The sequence below is a fragment of the Mastigoproctus giganteus genome, chromosome 6 (assembly GCF_048544385.1).
Source record: "Mastigoproctus giganteus isolate SK-2022 chromosome 6, ASM4854438v1, whole genome shotgun sequence".
In the NCBI taxonomy this organism is placed as follows: domain Eukaryota; kingdom Metazoa; phylum Arthropoda; class Arachnida; order Uropygi; family Thelyphonidae; genus Mastigoproctus; species Mastigoproctus giganteus.
Genome location: NC_143580.1, coordinates 138015221 through 138029117, shown reverse-complemented (window position 1 = coordinate 138029117; position 13897 = coordinate 138015221). Strand labels below are relative to the sequence as shown.

The following is a 13897-nucleotide window of genomic DNA, read 5'->3' as shown; positions in this document are numbered from 1 at the left end:
AAATTTAAGTTTTCAATGACCTAATCAATTAGGTCATCATGTCAAGACATATAATAGCATAGGTATAAAAAGTATAAAAGATACATCAACAAAGAAATAACAATGAAAGGTAAATTTTAAATATGAGTAAAAAAGTTTACTGATTTTACATAGCTAACAGCAGACACATGGTCACTGTCACACTATATATGGCTAAGTGTATAAGGCTCAGCCAGATGACTAAAAGTGGTAAAATATAAATCACGTTCATGTCTAAAACGTTGATGTTGTTATTTGGTTTTTAGGAGCATTAGCAACTAAGGCCATATTGCTCCAGGATATGCAGTGGTCATTCCCTGACCTTTCCGCATCTTCCGTATTTGGTGGCGACGGGCTCGAACCCCGGTCTAATCAAGAAGCGTGTGCTACGCACTGCTGCTCCTTCCCACCTGACTATGGAGGCACCCGTCTAAAACGTGGACACTCGGTTAAAATGTGATGAATAGTTAAAATGGTGCCGCAGCTCTCGCACATAGGAGAATCATCTGTCCTCAGCAGAAATGCATGCTTAAGATGATTGTCCTATGCAGAGGCAAGCTAGTACAACTTCCTCTCTGCAGTTCCTGTGCAGACTAGACTGCCAGTGTCTGATTACAGGCTTTATCTGATAGAGATGTCCCAATGCAACAATCTTATCTGATAGATAAGATTGTTGCATTGGGACAGTAATTTAGCATGTATTAGTTGCCTGTAGTCTGTATAGGGGACTAACAGGCAATAGGTGTTATGGGGTTCTGATGATCTGCCAGTTCATTTCCTCTGATCCCAATCCAGCGGAAACGGGACGCCTCCGTAGCCAGGTGGGAAGGAGCAGCAGTGAGTAGCACACGCTTCTTGATTAGACCGGGGTTCGAGCCCGTCACCACCAAATACGGAGGATGCGGAAAGGTCAGGGAATAACCACCGCATATCCTAGAGCAATATGGCCGTAGTTGCTAATGCTCCTAAAAACCAAATAACAACCAGCAGAAACGAATGTCGAATGAACTCAGAGAGAGAATATAGCATCTGCTGAATCTGGGTCACGAATGAACGAGGATTATACCTCGTTCCCGATAAAGCCTGCAGTGTACTTAGAGAGTCAGTGTACACCATACACCTTTGATACTTGTGGATTTTAATGTGGTCCGAGGCTAACTCTATAGCATACAACTCAGCTGTATATACTGATGAGCTAAAATATTACGACCAGCGAGTTGTTATGCAAATCAAAGCAACTGCTGGTGAACTACGGCACGTACGTGGGTCGGGACACGGTATAAAAAACACCTGATACTGAGCTCCGTTAATCCGTGTTACTCTTGTTTCTTCAGATGGAAAAGGCAGCAAACTTAAGCAAGTTTGACAAATGACAAATTGTAATGGCCAGACGACTGGGTCAGAGCATATCCGAAATGGTACAGATGGTGGGATGCTCATGGTCAGCCATGGTTAGTACCTACCGAAAGTTGTCCGAGAAGGGAAAACCCACGAACCGCCAGCAAGTTGTTGGATGATGCTTAAGGTCAGCAAGGGCTCTCCCGGATGGTATGTGGCAACAGAACGGTGACTGTGGTGCAACTCGCCAGTAATCGGAATGTTGGTGATGGAAGTAATGTGTCACAACACACAGTACATCGGACTTTGCTGAAAATGGGCCTGCATAGCAGCAGGCTGCTCTGAGTGCCCCTGCTAACCATGGTTCACTGGAGACACCACTTACAATGGGCACGAGCATCGAAACTGGACCTTGAGTGATTGGAAGAACGTCGTTTGGTCCAATGAATCCGGTTTCCTGTTGCACCATGTGGACGGCCAGGTACATGTGCGTCGTTTACCTGGGAAAGTGATGGCACCTGGATCCACCGTGGCGATGTTCTGCTGGGATACCCTAGGTCCAGTCATCCATGTGCTGGGCACTCTGATGTCTACCACCTACCTAAACATCACTGCTGACCAGGTACACCCTTTCGTGGCAACGGTCTTCCCCTCTGACGATGCTGTCTTTTAGCAAGATAATGCGCCATGCCACACCTCCCGGATTATTCGATACTGGTTTGCGGAAATGAGGAAGATTTCCAGGTATTGCCCTAGCCTCCAAATTACCAAGACATCAATCAAATCGAGCATCTGTGGTTTGCGTTGGAACAGCAACTCCGATCCGTGGCAGCTCAACCACGGACCTTACAGGAGTTAAAAGGATCTGCTGGTTACGTGTTGGTACCAGATACCACAAGACACATTTCGAAATCTTATAGCATCCATGCCTCGTCAGGTACGAACTGTTTTGGCTGCACGTGGAGGACCAACATCATATTAGGTAGGTGGTCATAAAATTTTGGCTCATCGGTGTATATGCTGCATTCTTGGGGAATCTTCCCAGATATAGTATGCCCTGGAAGGATAGCAGCAGATCCGACAGACAACTCCAACTTCGAGCCATCAGTGAAGACAGGCAAGAAGTCAGAATTTTTGGTTCAGTGGACAGACAGAAGATAGTTATGGACTAACCCCAATTTTTAATGGAGAAGTCATGTATACTGTGGACCTTTTTGAACTGCAGTTATTGGTATCTTCTGATCGGTTAGGTAGGGGCCCAAAAAGAAATAGAATTTAAATTACTCATATGAGTATGATAAAAATTTCTGATGCCCTGAGTACCTCACCCACCACGGAGCCCTACAAGGGGAGGCCCACTCGTGAACTAGCAGGTACTGCATACATGAATGGGATGCCAAGTTCGCTTAGGAGCACAATACCCACATTTCCAAAAAGCCTTGATCCCATCCCAGGACCAAAGGGAGGGAGACCTATTGGAATGCAATTGACCCTAGCAGTAAGAACCACCTGCCGATTGATCCCAGTTGGGCTGGTCAGGGAACACCCATCTTGTCGAAGCTGGGGGATAAGTGATGTATCACTTAGCCCCCAGCTTCGACAAGATGTATCAAGGCTGGGCCCCAAAACCACCAGGATCCCCTTTCTGAGTTTCCAAGGATTGCGGTGCACCGCTGCACATGCCGGATTCCAATCATGTAACCCTGGAACCAAGGTATGGGGGTTGGATCCCAGTGATGCTAATCTGAAAGACCAGCAGCATCGCTGGGAGGTCCCCTCACAATGTAGAGGTGCACACGTCAAGGGGACTTTACAATGGGTTTTGGTCCACTTGATATCGATGGGTCAACTGTTGATGATCCTGCTCAGGTAGCTAACAAACTAAATGAACATTGTGCATTGACATTCACACATCAGGAGTTATTCAGCGAAGGAAATGCCAGAGACGTATTCAACTCTAGCAATAAGCTAGAGAATCTTGTAATAACTGAGAGTAAAGTGGAGGAGAAATTGTTGAAGATAAAACACAAGAAAGGCACCTGGGGTGGATGGGATCTATCCAGTTATATTAAGGGAGGCAGCAAAGGAAGTAAGCAAACCCTTAGCCATAATTATGAGAGCTTCCTTGGACTCAGGGGAGGTACCCACAGACTGGAGATGTGCAAATATGACCCCAATTCACAAAGGAGGATCAAAGGCTGACACAAGTAATTATAGACATGTGAGTTTCCAGGAAAATTAATGGAGGCACTGGTTAAAGAAGCACTGCAGGATCATCTAGACAAGACTTCAGTTATAGCTCGGACACAGCATGGTTTTGTTAAGGGAAAGTCTTGCCTGACCAATTTGATTGGATACTATGATACAGTCACAAAAGAACTGGATGCAGGGAATAACTTTGATATTATATACTTGGATCTTAGAAAGGCTTTTGATACTGTTGCACATGGAAAACTGCTGCACAAATTGGAGCAGTGTGGCAGTGGAGGCAAATTGCTGCTATGGATAAAGGGGTGGTTGAGGGGGAGAAGACAGAGAGTGGTAATCAATGGACACTGCTCATCGTGGACTAATGTTATTAGTGGAGTCCCTCAGGGTTCAGTGTTGGGTCCATTATTGTTTTCTGTATTTATAAATGATATTGATGATGGTATATCAAGCTTAATGTCCAAGTTTGCAGATGATACAAAGGTTGGCAGGGTTGTCAAGGACACTACTGACTCTAGGCTGCTGCAACAGGATCTGGAAAGGTTGAGCAGATGGGCTGAGAGGTGGCAAATGAAGTTTAACATTGACAAATGTAAAGTACTACATATGGGAAACAGCAACCCCAGAGCAACGTATCAACTCTGTGGTACTACACTGACAGTGGTAGAGAATGAAAAGGACCTGGGGGTAATTGTACAGGCAGATATGAAGTTCTCTGTACAGTGCAGACGGGCTACAAGAGTAGCTCATGGTGTCTTGTCAATGATATACAGGAATTTTTCTAGCAGGGATAAGGAGGTGATTATTCCCTCGTATTAGACAATGGTCAGGCCACACCTTGAGTACAGTATACAGGTCTGGAGGCCTCATTTCAAGAAGGATGTAGAACTGCTGGAACAAGTACAGAGAAGGGTAACAAGATTAGTGAATGGAACAAAGGGTTGCTCTTATGAAGAAAGGCTTGTTTTGTTTGTTATTTAGGAGCATTAGCAACTAAGACCATATTGCTCCGGGAAATGCGGTGGTCATTCCCTGACCTTTCCGCATCCTCCGTATTTGGTGGTGACGGGCTCGAACCCCGGTCTAATCAAGAAGCGTGTGCTACGCACTGCTGCTCCTTCCCACCTGGCTACGGAGGCGCCATGAAGAAAGGCTTAAGTTTTGCAAATGTCTGGAGATTAGGCACCGGCAAGGTGGTCTGATAGAGGTGTATAAAGCCTTGAATGGTTTGATAATTTCCCAATGCCGATGGGATTCTTCCTCTTGCTCAGAACAATCACCTGAGAGGGCATAAACTCAAATTGAGGAAAGACAGATGTAGGATAGATGGGCATAAATTTGCCTTTAGCCAGCGGGTAGTTGGTGGAACAGACTTTCATCCCTGGTCGTGGAAGTTGATAGCCTAAATAAATTTAAGGCTCAGCTGAACAGGTATTTCGAACGAATGGAGGGGTGAAGTGGAAGTGTTTTTTTTTTTTTTTTTTTTTTTGGTGATGCTGCATAAGCTTGCTTTCTTGCATCATATGCCTATGCTAATGCTTTGAGTTGGTATTGTTACTTTGGTCTACTGACTGTGGTTTCAATGTATGCTAGGTCGACAGTACTAATCAACAATTGATTTTTGATTTTTGCAATTGATTTTTCTGGACAGAGTGACTCTTCTGTCTGACAAGCTACTGATTGGTGACTGTGGATTGCCAAGGCATGTGTTTTTTTGGCATTCTTAATTTAAGTTGTTTTCTAGCTTCTTGACAAGAGACTATTTTCAGTCTTGTATTTTTTTCCCAAACTTCCTGAGATCACAATTTTTAGAGAATTATGGATGGTTGCCCATACAATTAGGACACTGTGGAGTTTAAGCTTTGCATTATGATTGATGAATTTTGCACCCCCAGTTTGTATACATACTGCAGGTATCCACAAGTTGGACAAGATTTTGCAGCTCCGGCAAATGCTAAGTTTTTATTTATATTTAGCCGTTTTATTGACTTAATTGTTATGTTTGTTGTTTGTTATTTAGTTTTTAGGAGCATTAGCAACTAAGGCCATATTGCTCCAGGAATATGCGGTGGTCCTTCCCTGACCTTTCTGCATCCTCCGTATTTAGTGCTTAATTGTTATATTAAATTATTTTCTATAAGTAGCTTTATAGTCCTAGTTAAGCTCCTTGGTTTATTTTGAATTAGATAGCGATTTTGAAAGTTAATACTTTGTGTCCATAGATTTTGCTATTTGTACCTTACCGCGATTGTTATACGATACATAATATATCTCAAACTTGATAGAGTAAGGTTTAACGTAAAACTAGAGAGTGAAATACATAGCACTGTATTAGAAATCTGTTAGCATAGTTTAGTATTATCAATTAATCAATTAAAAATGTATTAATCTTATTAAATTTCACTGTTAATTAAATTGTACTTAAACGGAATCATGACCCTGACTAGAGCAGCAAAGCAAAGGGCACAAAGTATATGTAGTACTGTGGCTTGGGGGAGAACCAAAGGGAGCGATTGTCCAACACATCACAGTCTAAAAAAATGTGCGAAATGTGAAAATGTTTGCAGACCTATCTAGAATAGGACTTGATCTAGCCACTTGATGTTGTGGGTTCAACTGTTGATGATCCTGCTCAGATAGCTGACAAACTGAATGAGTATTTTGCATCTACAGTCACACATGAGGAATTCTGTAAGGAAGAGGAGGACTGAAGTTTATTACACTAACAGGGAGCTAAATGATTTTGTAATAGCAGAGAGCAAAGTGGAGGAGAAATTGTTGAAGTTAAACATAAAAAGGGCAACTGCGGTGGATGGAATCTATCCAGTTATATTGAAGGAGGTAGTGAGGGAAGTTAGTAAACCCTTAGCCATAGAGCATCCTTAGATTCAGGGGAGGTCCCCATGGATTGGAGATGTGCAAATGAATCTCCAATTCACAAAGGGAGTTCAAAGGGTGACAAATAATTATAGACCTATTAGTTTAACATCTTTTACGGAGAAAATTAATGGAGGCACTGGTTAAAGAAGTGATGCAGGTTCACCTAGCAAGACTGCAGTAATAGTTCAGACACAGGATGGGTTTGTTAAGGGGAAGTCTTGTTGGACTAATTTGATTGGATACTACGATGTGGTCACAAAGCAACTGGATGTAAAAAATAATTCTGATAACATAAACTTAGATTTCAGGAAAGCTTTTGATACTGTTGCACATGGAAGACTGTTACAAATTAGAGCAGTATGGCATTAAGGGCAAGTTGCTGCAATAGACTGTTGTTATTTTGGTTTTTTTTAGGAGCATTAGCAACTAAGGCCATATTGCACCGGAGATATGTGGTGGTCTTTCCCTGACCTTTCCGCATCCTCCGTATTTGGTGGTCACAGGCTCGAACCCCAGTCTAATCAAGAAGCGTATGCTATGCACTGCCGTTCCTGCCCACCTGGCTACGGAGGTGCCATTGCAATGGATAAAGGGGTGGTTGAGTGGGAGATGGCAGGAGTGGTAATAAATGGACACTGCTCTACATGGACTAATGTTATTAGTGGAGTCCCCCAGGGTTCGGTGCTAGGCCTATTGTTCTTTTGTGTATTTATGAATGATATCAATGAAGTTATATAATGCCAGATGTCATAAAGGTTGCAGGGTTAATGACAGTAAAGACAGTATGCTACTGCAACAGGGTCTAGAAAAGTTAGGCAGACGGGCTGAGAAGTGGCAACTAAAGTTTAACATTGTCAAATGCAAAGTACTGCATATGGGTAGCAGTAACCCAAGAGAAACATACCAACTGTGAAGCTTAAATTCAGCAAGTTGAAGCATCTGGAGACTAGGCACCTGCAATATGATCTGATTGAGGTGTATAAGGCCTTGAATGGTTTGAGCAGGCACAATTCTGATGGGATACTTCTGCTTGCTCATATTAAGAATCTGAGGGGGCATAGGTTCAAATTGAGAAAAGACAGTTGTAGAATAGATGTGTGGAAGTTTGCCTTTAGCCAGCATGTAGTTGATTGCTGAAACAGACTTCCATCTGTTATTGTGGAAGTTGATAGCATAAATAAATTTAAGGCTGAACTAGATAAACATTTGGAGTGACTGGATGGGTGAAATGGGAAGGTTTTTTTTTTTTTTTGGTTGATGTTATATAAGCTTGCTTTCTTGCATCATATGTGTGAAATAATGCTAATGCAGTCTGAGGGTGACCAAATTTCTGAAATTTGTAGCATCTTAGAGGATTTGGAATAAAAGGCCAAACAGAGCAGTTTAAATAACCTGCTTTGACTGAGGCTGGTAGATTCAGTGTATTGAAGGTTAAAATGATACTACATGTTGGAACTAAGGTACCTTCTTTTCGTATCAAGATTCTTTTTGCCTGAGTTACATTTTTATCCTTTAGTTCCCAGACTATTTCTCTTCAGAAACGTTTAATTCTCCCATTCACTGATCACTCCCTTGGTAGAATTCAGTATGTCATGTGGGGTGAATTTAAATTCCACTTAAAGAAACTAGTCTTAACAGTAGCTCAGAGTGTTTTGGGTGAGAGGTCTCTATTAGCAAGTCCCCAGATTGGAGATGTCTCACCATTTTCAGTTATTCTGTTGCATTTTCAAGGTGGCATTGTATGATGAGCTTACTAACAGGTTGTGAAGAGAATGGATTATCAAGAAAGCTGGAGATTCCCGCTTGTTTGCATCCTTTATTATTCTTTTCCACAGTGAAAAGTTGTGATCAGTTTCATGATGGTCATGTTGGGGGCTCTTCGGCTCTAAACACGGAAATACATCAGTTTCCATATCTGCCCTGAGGGTCCAATTTTCCCCAAGTTACCAGCACTGCCACAAGGAGGCAGGAGCTGTGCCACCAGTGACCAAGCAGTTTTTGTTATAACAGTGTTTGTTATAGCAAATTTTTGTTATAACAGTTTGTAAATATGGTTTCAGCAGTGATTTTAAATCATACAAGTTACTCCACAAGTTACTGTACCCAATTCAAACTTTGAATTTCGTTGTTGACGTATTTTGAATAATCCATATTAAATGCACTTTAGTATAGATTATTCACAATACATGATCAGGGAATGGTAACAACTTCAAAATATATCACATTTCAAATAATCTAATATTGAGTTAAGAAGGATGTACTGTATTTCTGTATACTTATTCCTGACACACAAGGCCGTTTTTGCTAATGGTGCTATCATTTAAAAAATGCCCTATACTTCCTCTATATGAATGCTACAATGTCTTATAACTTATTGATAGGTAATTTTATTCATAACTCTAAACATATAATCAAAAAAAAAAAAAAAAAAAAAAATGAATGTTCCAGCGAAGCCAAACAATCAGTGAAGCACATACGGATGAGAAAAAGGATAACACAAGGTAAACTCAGAAACACATACTGGCCATTTAAAACCAATTTCAACATACCGGTTGCTAGCAAATTCATTACAATATGTTTCAAATTCTTAACTTTTCTTCTAACTCTTGTATCAATGATCTTGGTAAACTCCTACCATTCCCAGTACATTCTATTAAATGCCTATTAAATGAAAAGTTTCCTGTGGTCTTTTCTCCTTAGTGTTTTGGATTTTTGTTACTGCTAGAATGTTTACTCTCAAGAAATCACCTTTAACACAGGGCATTATTTTAGGTAAAACAGTCAACAGGGTGGAAGAGTGGAGCAATAATCAGTTTGAAATGGCTAATGATTATATTTCAGATCATTATCAAGAACTACCTCCTAACAAGAGAACAATTTTCAAGATGGTGTAAAAATTCTGCAAGAAAATTGTTTAGGGTACGAGCATTGCCAAGGTCGTATTGTGTATCGTAATTGGCTTGATTCCAATCTCCAGGTTCATTTTCTGCCTACATCAAAGCTCACAATTGTAAAGCAGTTATTAATCTGTCCGAACTAGACTGTGAACAAGCTAAGAGTAGAAAACTATCTTCTTATCCAAATGGTAATCATGCATTCTGTTGTCTTGTCAAAGCTACTTTTTCCGATCTCTACTCCAACCTTTGTTAAACCTAATGTCTCTATTGCCACCTCAGCTAAAGATAAAGTCGACCTAGAGATAGAAGAAAACTAGGATGCTGGTTTTCTTCTATCTCTTTTATTGGTGATCTTGGTAAACCTATCATGCTCTATTCAATGCCCCTGTGGTCTTCCATCTAAAGGATACCAGAAAAATTTTGAACAGTCTTGATGGCAAGAAAGCACCAAGTCATGATAGTATTTCTCCACTTGTTCTCAAAATCTGTGCTCTTGAGATTACTCCTGTTCTGTGTTGTCTTTTTACACTTTATTCCACAGATATTTTTCCTTCTGTTTGGAAATTTGTTCATATCCAGCCAGTTCCTACAAAGGGCGACAAATCCCTCCTATCCAATTATTGTGCCACTGCACTTATTTCTAAATTTTCTAAAGTAATGGAGAAATCCATTAACCACCAACTCCTAAACTTTCCACAAACAGAAGGCAAAACTTCTTCCATCTGATCAATGATCCATGAATTCCATGGATGGATTCCATGAATGTCAATCCATTAGTGGTATGCTGGCTTATGTTACCCGACTATGGACAAATTTAAAGAAAAGGGTTGGTGAAACTCAAGTTGATGCTCTTGACATTTCAAAGGCTTTTAATCACATTTGGCAAAAAGGTCTTCTAAATAAGCTTCCATCTTATGGTTTGCCAACAAATTTTCGTAATTGAGTATCCAGTTTTCTCTCTGACCACTCACTGCACACAATGGTATACAGCTCTCTGTCTTCTAATTTCTCCACTACTGCTGGTATTCCCCAAGGTTCATTTCTTTCTCCAACTCTTTTCCTCTTGTATGCTAATAACCTTCTTCCATTAACTGGAAATCCTATTCATAGTTTTGCTGATGACAGCGCACTGCATTCCACCTTCCAGTTTGTGAAACCCTGCCCTGCACAAACAGCTTCAACTTCTTGAACATCCACTAACAAATCCTTAAATACTGATTTCCAGGTAATTCTCCAGCTAGGCAAAGATAACTTAATTGATTTCAATCCACTCCTTCTAACACTGAGACCTGTAATATTTTGCAGCAAAAAGGATTCTTTGCCAACACTTAGGTTTTCAGAGATCACATCTCTATTAGGGATTACTCTGACTTCTAAACTCTCTTGGCATAAGCATATCACAAAAATTGTTTCCTCTGCATCTAAAAAATTGGGTTTTCTCTTTCGGTCTCAGCATTACTTTACTTTTCTTCTTAACAGCCACTCACTATGTACAAAATTCAAATCCGTACCACCACTGAATACCGTTCCCACATCTGGGGCGGTACCCCCATAACCTCTCAAGCTTCTAGACTCCATTCAAAAGAGGGCAGTTAGGTTAATTAATGACTCATCTGTAACAGAGTCTCTCCACTTTCTATCCCATAAGCATAAAGTAGAAACGTTGTGTTTCTGCTGCATGCTTTTTCTATAGATACTTCCATGGGCACTGTTCTTCAGAACTGGCTTCTATAATTCCTGCTCACTCTTCCAAAGCAGTCTGAATACGTGCCACAACCAGTCAACATCCTCTTACTGTCCAATTTCAAAATCACAGAACCAACTTTTCTTCTTCTTCATTTATTCTGTCAACTTCCATTTTCTGGAGCAATCTCCCTTCACATGTATTTCCTGAAAATTACAATCTACAGAAATTTAAACCTAATACCAATAAGTATCTCCTTGCATCTTTTCAACCTCTTTTTTTTTTTTTTTTGTAGTTGTTGGCGCATTGGCTTCTGTGGCCATAGTGCACCTCCCAAGGTTTTTGCAGTACTTTGAACCAAGCCCAAGGCGGGATTCGAACCCACGACCTTTGGGTTGCCAGGCAGGCACTTTACCCACCTGGTTAGCCCGGTCGGCTTTTTCAACCTCCAACCCATGCATAGTACTACAGGTTCTAATACCTTTCATGGTTGAGGTTTTCATATTAAAAAAAACAAAAAAAATCATTGCAATCATTTATCATCAGTCAAGAACAGTCAACAAGTTTTATCATCAGTCAACAAGTTTTAGATAAATTAAATTTAACATTCAAGTGTCAGTAGTGAATATCCAATTTGTTTGTTATTGTTTGTTATTTGGTTTTTAGGAGCATTAGCAACTAAGGCCATATTGCTCCGGGAATATGCAGTGGTCATTCCCTGACCTTTCCACATCCTCCGTATTTAGCATTAGCATTAGTAGAGGCATATGATGCAAGAAAGCAAGCTTATGCAGCATCAGCCAAAAAAAAAAAAAAAAAACCCTTCCACTTCACCCCTCCGTTCGTTCGAGATACCTGTCCAGCTGAGCCTTAAATTTATTTAAGCTATCAACTTCCACAACAAGGGATGGAAGTCTGTTCCACCAACCAACTACCCGCTGGCTAAAGGCAAATTTCCGCACATCTATCCTACATCTGTCTTTCCTCAATTTGAATTTATGCCCTCTCAGGTGATTATTCTGAGCAAGAGGCAGTATCCCATCAGCATTGAGCATGCTCAAACCATTCAAGGCTCTGTACACCTCTATCAGATCACCTCGCCGGTGCCTAGTCTCCAGACACTGTAATTTGCAAAACTTAAGCCTTTCTTCGTAAGAGCAACCCTTCGTTCCGTTCACTAACCTTGTTGCCCTTCTCTGTACTCGTTCCAGCAGCTCTACATCCTTCTTGAAATGAGACCTCCAGACCTGTATACAGTACTCAAGGTGAGGCCTGACCATTGCCTTATACAAGGGAATAATCACCTCCTTATCCCTGCTAGAAAAGTTCCTGTATATCATTGATAAGACACCATGAGCTACTCTTGCAGCCCGTCTGCACTACTCAGAGAACTTCATATCTGCCTGCACAATTACCCCCAGGTCCTTTTCATTCTCTACCACTGTCAGTGTAGTACCACAGAGTTGATACGTTGCTCTGGGGTTGCTGTTTCCCCATATGTAGTACTTTACGTTTGTCAATGTTAAACTTCATTTGCCACCTCTCCGCCCATCTGCTCAACATTTCCAGATCCTGTTGCAGCAGCATAGCGTCAGTAGTGTCCTTAACAACCCTGCAACCTTCGTATCGTCTGCAAACTTGGACATTAAGCTTGATATACCATCATCAATATTATTTGTAAATACAGAAAACAACAATGGACCCAACACTGAACCCTGAGGGACTCCACTAATAACATTAGTCCACGATGAGCAGTGTCCATTGATTACCACTCTCTGTCTTCTGCCACTCAACCCATCCCTTTATCCATAGCAACAATTTGCCACCAATGCCATACTGCTCCAATTTGTGCAGCAGTCTTCCATGTGCAACAGTATCAAAAGCCTTTCTAAGATCCAAGTATATAATATCAAAGTTATTCCCTGCATCCAATTCTTTTGTGACTACATCATAGTATCCAATCAAATTGGTCAGGCAAGACCTTCCCTTAACAAAACCATGCTGTGTCTGAGCTATAACTGAATTCTTGTCAAGATGATCCTGCAGTGCTTCTTTAACCAGTGCTTCCATTAATTTTCCTGGAACAGAAGTTAAACTCACAGGTCTATAATTACTTGTGTCAGCCTTTGATCCTCCTTTGTGAATTGGGGTTACATTTGCACATCTCCAGTCTGTGGGTACCTCCCCTGAGTCCAAGGAAGCTCTCATAATTATGGCTAATGGATTGCTTACTTCCTTTGCTGCCTCCTTTAATATAACTGGATAGATTCCATCCACTCTAGGTGCCTTTCTTATGTTTATCTTTGACAATTTCTCCTCCCATTTCTACTCTAAATTATTACAAGATTATCTAGCTTATTGCCATAGTTTAATACACCTCTGGCATTCCCTCCCTGAATAACTCCTCATGTGTGAATGTTGATGCAAAATATTCATTTAGTTTGTTAGCTACCTGAGCAGGATCATCAACAGTTGAACCATCGATATCAAGTGGACAATCTGATTCATCCCCTTCCTTCTAGAGTTTACATAAATAAAGAACTCCTTGCTGTTTTTCTTTACATCCCTTGCCAAAGATTTCTCGTAATCTGCCTTCGCCTGCCTAACCTCCTTTGTAACTTGTTTTCAGATCAACTTGAATCTATCATAGGCTTCTGTGTCACATGTTAATTTATATGTATCCCATGCATTTTTCTTCTCTGCCATATGTCTCATTAGTTCATCTGACATCCATTTAGGCCTGAACTTTGAACAATATTTCTTGAACAGTATTTGGTGGTGACGGGCTCGAACCCTGGTCTAATCAAGAAGCGGTGAATATCCAAAATAGTATGTGAATATCAAGAATTGAGCTGGCTTCTATATGATACAA

The 13897-nt window shown here is 40.9% G+C and overlaps 1 protein-coding gene across 2 annotated transcripts in view; it reads right to left on the bottom strand.

Annotated features, from left to right (window-relative positions):
• UGP (UDP-glucose pyrophosphorylase) overlaps nt 1-13897 on the bottom strand; it is a 443603-nt gene that overhangs the window by 344084 nt on the left and 85622 nt on the right. The gene's annotated exons all lie outside the window — the stretch shown is intronic.